Source organism: Bombina bombina, chromosome 1, assembly GCF_027579735.1.
Source record: "Bombina bombina isolate aBomBom1 chromosome 1, aBomBom1.pri, whole genome shotgun sequence".
NCBI lineage: Eukaryota > Metazoa > Chordata > Amphibia > Anura > Bombinatoridae > Bombina > Bombina bombina.
The window spans coordinates 885,880,466-885,887,316 of record NC_069499.1 but is presented as its reverse complement, the minus strand read 5'-3'; the positions used below and the strand labels follow the sequence as shown (position 1 = coordinate 885,887,316).

Genomic DNA, 6,851 nt, shown 5'->3' with positions numbered 1-6,851 from the left:
AATGAGGAGATCTATAGGAATAGAAAGCATTTCCATTCCTTGAATGTTCAGATGGTCTGTGACCCCAAAATGAGGATAATCAGTGTCCGTTCAAACTACCCAGAATCATGTCATGATTATAACATCTTAAGGCAGACTGGCTTATACCGGAAGTTCGAGGACGGAGATATGTCCGAAGGATGGCTTCTAGGTAAGCATAACTGGCGTCTAATTTTTCTTTTTTAATTTACATGTACATAAATTTGTCTTTTTTAATTTACATGTACACAAATTTGTCCACTGTAATTAAACTGTAATGTGTTGTGTATTTTTAATTTGTATCGTATTAGTTATTAATCTTTATGATTACTTTTATATTAATATTTATATTTTTATGTCCAATTAGGAGATGGAGGGTACTCATGTACAGAATGGCTGTTGACTCCCTATAACAACCCACAAACCAAAAATCAAGTACGTTTCAATGAACAACATCGATCTACCAGGGGGATAATTGAGAGGATTTTTGGTCTTTTGAAAATGCGGTTTTGATGTCTTGATCGTTCTGGCGGCGCTATGCAGTATGCACCTGAGAAAGTCACAAGAATTATATTGGTTTGCTGCATACTGTACAATATAGCAATTAAAAGAGACTGCCCATTAGAGGAAGAAAATACCATACATGCTGATAATTGTGCCGAAGAAATATGTATAGAACAAACTAATAGGCGTGGTATGGCAACTAGGGACATGGTTTCAGAACAATATTTTGATGATTACATTTTATGTCTTAAGTTGATTAATACAAAAATAATTTCCTTTATTAAAGTTTCATCGACTCTTTATTTTTTTATTTAAAATATAATATGATGTAAAAGAACATCTTAAAGACAAAAAAATGTCATGTTTCTTATCAACAGACAAGAAAAGGTAAAAAAAATTGGTATACAACTAAACCAAAAAAAAATATAAATTAAATTTATACTTAACGGTATAACAAATCACTGTTGATAAACATATAGTTACATCAAGTTGTTGCTATTCAATTATCAATGGTTTTAAATAGTAATAATAAATCAAGTTTATGATAAAAGTCATTAAAAAAAAATTGGTTGACAATATATTGTGTTTGTGACATAATGCGATTTGTTTAATTTAATCCCTCAATAGCTGGTGTTAATCCATTTTACTGTCTCATTGAATTGTAGATTTACAAATCGATAGTCTATTAAAAAGTAAAAGTTTCTGGTTTCAGATAGGACTTGTAATTTAAAACAACTTTTCTAAAGACTTTAACAAGGTAATTTTCTTTGTTTTATTGTAATCTAAAGTTTTAACAGCTCATAGGTAGGGCCATATTCAAAATAAAAAAATCCTTGAGGGCTTACTCTTATCACTTATTATTTTTATTAACTTAGCTTTCCTTTCAATAGTTTTTGAAGTTCTGATGGGTCATATAGATCAAACATTGTCATTGTACATATATATTTATGTAACATTAATCCAATTAGTTTTTTGTAGGAAGCAAATAGTGAGAATAGTTGTGCTACAAATTGAAAATAAAGAAAGCCAAAACATTTGCCAACAAATAATGCTATAAAAATTGTTCTATTACAAACTTACAAAGAATACACATATGTAACACTGAAATAGTTACTAAACAAAATTTTATTTTTGAGTAACTTTAAACATAAAAGCAATTTATATAAAATTGATCATTTACTCCTATTAACTATAATTCTTAGTTCTATTGTTATTTTTATTCAAAAAACTGGATCAAACGATTAAGAGCATGACCGGTTTTGATTCAGCATCTAGGTACCACTTGCTTACTGTTTGCTAAATATAAAAACTAATAATTAAGCGCTATACAGGGTTCTGAACTAAAGTTCGCCTGTCTTTTAATATTTCATTCCTGTTTTTTTTTAATGAAGTTAGAAATTTATTAATTAGTATTTGACAATAGGAGTAAATTATACATTTTTCACAAATGTCATGATGTTTACACGAATGTTTCATTAAAAAAATTGACTTTATTAAACTTTTCAACATAAACGTAAGAATATTTTATTATTGAACATTCTATTAATATTTTTTGTTTACAAACAATAAAAAAATACATACATCGAAATATATTATATTTTAAACATTTGCATTTTTTAGTTGGTAAATATCGCGATCATTGCGCTAATGATTGACAACGATTAATGTCGTCATGGTCAAGCATGTTGCGTCCTAAACCTTTTGGTGCTGGTGAATTAGTAATATTAGTTTATGCGATGGATAAGTATTTTCCAAAACGTATTGGGGGTGTAAGGGCAGTGAAGCAGGAATGTCGTGACAAAATTATATACAAGATGCTGAGAATAATGCATAAAATTTCAAAAATTAAAAGAACAAGATGACAATGTCTTTGAAAATATAGTGATTTGAAGAGAAGGGAACCTAAGTACTGTAAATCTATTAGAATATTGATAAGGACATGTAAATTTAATCTATCTGTATATATATATATATATATATATATATATATATATATATATATATATATATATATATATATATATATATATATATATATATCTATTAAGGTTTGTATATATTTTTTTTTCTTGTAATAGAAACAGATAATGTAATTTGAACTGCATCATCATTGATGATTACTACAAGATCATCAAGGAACATGCTTAAAGGGATACCAAACGTTTTTTTATTTCCGGATTCAGAAAAACCATTCAATTTTAAGACACTTCCTAATTTACTACTTTTAACAATTTTTATTCGTTCTCTAGCCATCTTTATGTAAAAAACATGAATGTGATGCATAGGAGCAGGCCCATTTCTGTTTGTGAACCTTTCTTGCTTGTTTAGAGATATGCAAAGTAAGAAAATAAAGGGTAAACAGCCACCACGCTAATGTTGGTGGAAACACCCAGGTGTGAAGCTTTACCTCCACCTATGCCACTAACACTATTGAATATTGAATTATCTCCCAATCTATATCAAGGATTTCATAAAAACACAGACAGGTAATGGTTAGTTAACATATAATTTATATTTTTAAAATAGTTTTTGGCTTCATAGTTGTTTATCTTCATCTTTGTTATTACTGTAACATAGATATTACCATGGAAGACCTAGAAAATATGGCTGAAATAGATGATTTTCAAAATCCTGATAGTGTGCCATTAGGTGAAGTGTTGAGTTCAGATGATAATCAGCCAAGAATTGAAGTTTTAAGAACAATGATGGAAGATAAAGGTATGTTTCATACTCATTACTATTAAAACAAACAATTTTTTTTTAAAATATTAAATATTGCATATTTTTAGGAGTTGGGTCTGATGAAAGCTTTAAAGTAGTGGACAAAAGTGTAGAAGCCAATATAGTCAATGAAATAAATAATACACCAGCAGTTATTCATTGTGAACAGATAACCGTATGATAAATTGAATATGGATATTTAAATTTAAATACTAATTGTTTTGTTTTTGTTATACTACAGCTGTATCTTCAACATCAACTACTGAAACTGAAGACAAAAGTACTCAGAGTTGTCTTGAAGATAATGTTAAACAGAAAAAAATCTCTAAAATTAGGGCAACTTTGGGAATGTTATTGGAGCAAGTAGATATTCTGTACCGAAAATATGCTATTTGATTTTATTCTGTTATTTGTTTTATAAAAAAAAATTGGAATATAATTTGCATAAGAAAGGCAACAAAAAAATTCCAAATCCTTTTTTTTCTGTGAACAATCAATAGTAATTCAGGATTTTGAGTTTCTGTGAATAAAGGATAGTTTTTTTCAAACAATTCTGTATTTATTGGCAAATTTAAAAAAAAAAATAATAATAATAAAAAAAAAATAACAATTATAAAACAAATATATATGTATGAAAACAATAAATAAAAAATATAACCTTTTGAATTTTGGGGATATAAATTAGAAATAAATTGTTCATAGTAGCCTTGGTCTTTTGGGGTCTGTTGTACCCTCCCTTTCACTTATAATAGATAATAGTGATTGGAGTGTCCTTTTAGTGAGGCTTATGGCTCTATTTATTTGCTGTTTTTTTCTTTGTCCATCTGCCTCTGCCACTGAAACATTTCTCTTTGGAGATTTAATGTTTGCCTTTCAATTTCCATTTTTTCTTTTTCGATTTCAATACTTTTTTCGGAAATGGCTGCCTAACGTTCAATATTATTGTTAATAACATTCTGCATGTCCCTGTGGTCCTCTCCATATTGCCTGGCAAGTGACAACATTTCCGTTAAGCCAACATCGGCCAATAGTTCATCAGCTGGTGGATTTGCAATATTTACATCCCCTGTTTCTTGTGGTGGTGATTCCTGTGTTTCCACTTGTTCCTCCTGATTCTCAGGGGTATGTATTTCCAATTGTTGGGCATCTCCAAATATATCGAAAAAAATCTGGAGTCTCACTTCCATTCTGACGTCCTGTATTTTCTTTGGAATTTGGATTGTCCTCTCTTATTGGTATGAGATTTATGGTGATCTCCCTTGATGAGTTTTCTTCTTCTAGATCAAACAAAATAAAACATTAGAAAATGGACAAAAAAAAATGCATTTTAGAGACGGTTTCATAGATGGAATAGAAGGAGAGAGATGATAAAACAGTCATACCCAAAAATTTAAATTATCTTATATAATAAAAGGCCAAGTGTGTTTGTCCGAAGCTGTCATGCGCAGTAGACAGCACAGCACGAGGACAAACACACCTGGCCTTTGAGAATCCCTAAGTCTCTGCTCTTCAGTGCGAGCAGAAGTGTGCGTGACCGAGCGTGATCGGGGGCGTGGCCAAGCGTGAAGGGCCGGGGTCAGGCGGCCATTGAAAGGCTGTGCAGTGAGAGCTCAAAACAGCTCAAAAGAGGGGAGAGAGGGGGTAGGGAAAAGATAAGAAAGGTGAGAGAGATCAAGAGGGGAGAGAGAGATCAAGAGGGGAGAGAGAGATCAAGAGGGGAGAGAGAGATCAAGAGGGGAGAGAGAGATCAAGAGGGGAGAGAGAGATCAAGAGGGGAGAGAGAGATCAAGAGGGGAGAGAGAGATCAAGAGGGGAGATAAAGGGAGCACAAGAGAGGGAGCAAAAGAGAGGGGGAGAGACAGCAAAAGAGAGAGGGGGAGGAGGAGAGAAAGAGAGAGGGGGAGGAGGAGAGAAAGAGAGAGGGGGAGGAGGAGAGAAAGAGAGAGAAAGGGGGAGGAGGAGAGAAAGAGAGAGAGAAAGAGAGAGAGAGAGAGAGAGAGAGAGAGAGAGAGAGAGAGAGAGAGAGAGAGAGAGAGAGAGAGAGAGAGAGATCTCAAAAGAGGGTGGGAGAGAGAGAGTGCAAAAGAGGGTGGGAGAGAGAGAGCGCAAAAGAGGGGGGAGAGAGAGCGCAAAAGAGGGGGGAGAGAGAGCGCAAAAGAGGGGGGAGAGAGAGCGCAAAAGAGGGGGGAGAGAGAGCGCAAAAGAGAGGGGGGAGAGAGATCTCAAAAGAGAGGGGGAGAGAAAGCGCAAAAGAGAGGGGGAGAGAGATCTCAAAAGAGAGGGGGAGAGAAAGCGCAAAAGAGAGGGGGGAGAGAGAGATCTCAAAAGAGAGGGGGAGAGAAAGCGCAAAAGAGAGGGGCAGGGAGAGAGCGCAAGGGTTGGGACTGCTGTACCCTGCAAAAAATGGCCCGTGTGAACGGGCTTTAGGACTAGTATTATATATATCATTAATACATACCATCAAATTATGGCGATGAATGTCCAGTCAAACCATGGAACAGACGTCCCAAATCAGCTATAAACAAAAAAAAATACAATAAGATTTGAGTAAATTGGAATTATTTACATATGTTAGAATGCGATTACATTCCCTTTAAATGTAATTTTAAAAATACATTTAATATCAATTAAGTTTGAGATTAATGATAAGCTCAGATCATTGGTATATGTAATTCAACTGCCATTCCATCTCTGAAATCTAATGAAGTAGATTATGTCAATACTAACATTGTACATTTGTCATTGTTTAAGGGGAAAAATATTTGAAATCTAAATTTTTGGATTTGATAGATGAAAGACATAACACACACCATTTAAAAAAATATTTTGGGAAATTTGATTTTTATTTTAAAAAAATAATAATGATAGTGCTGATTTGTGATTTTGTTAGAAAAAATCATTTACTTACCAGTTCCTCTTCCAACACCTGTATCTTTAGTGCTGGTTCTTACATCAAGGAGTGTATCCGCAGATGAAGAACTGTGTGTGACAGTAGATGTGGACCGTATAAATTGACTATGAGCTGCACTGGTAGATGGTCTTGAAACAGCTGCAGAAGATCTTGAAGAAGTGGGCACTTCATTGGTACTCGTCCCAGGCTGTGCTTGTGGTGCCGGTGTAGCTTTAAAATACATTTTAAAAAAAAGAATATTTTTAGTAATGATTTTTTTTTTTTTAAATGTGTAGTTTAATATGAAAGCTAATACTGGTTATAATACTCTGATCATGGCATTGGCTGCTGGCACAATCATTAAAGGGACATGAAAACAAACATTTTTCTTTCATGATTTTGAAAGAACATGCAATGTAAAAAGAAATGTTTTAATGTAATTCTATTATCTTTTTTGCTTCATTCCATTGATATACTTTGATAAACAGCATATATAGATAGGCTCAGTAAATGATCATTGGTTGATGCCCATAGATGGCTCGTGTGATTGTGTCACCCATGTGCATCACTTTTTGTGTCAAACAAAGGATATCTATAGAATGCAGAAAATTAGATATTAGAACTCATTTGGAATGCTGTTAAAAATTGTATTCTATACTCAAATCCTGCAACATGAAATTCAATAGATAATACATTTATAAAGGCATGTGATCAGGGG

At 33.0% G+C, this 6,851-nt stretch overlaps 1 long non-coding RNA gene across 1 annotated transcript in view; it reads right to left on the bottom strand.

Moving 5' to 3' along the window:
* Positions 1 to 3,969: 3,969 nt before the first annotated feature.
* LOC128640401 (uncharacterized) overlaps positions 3,970 to 6,851 on the bottom strand; it is a 98,807-nt gene continuing 95,925 nt past the window's right edge. The window contains exons 2-3 of the long non-coding RNA XR_008399341.1: positions 5,702 to 5,758; positions 3,970 to 4,517 (exon numbers count right to left, since the gene is read on the bottom strand). This is a non-coding gene — a long non-coding RNA (uncharacterized LOC128640401). The remainder of the gene's footprint in view (positions 4,518 to 5,701; positions 5,759 to 6,851) is intronic.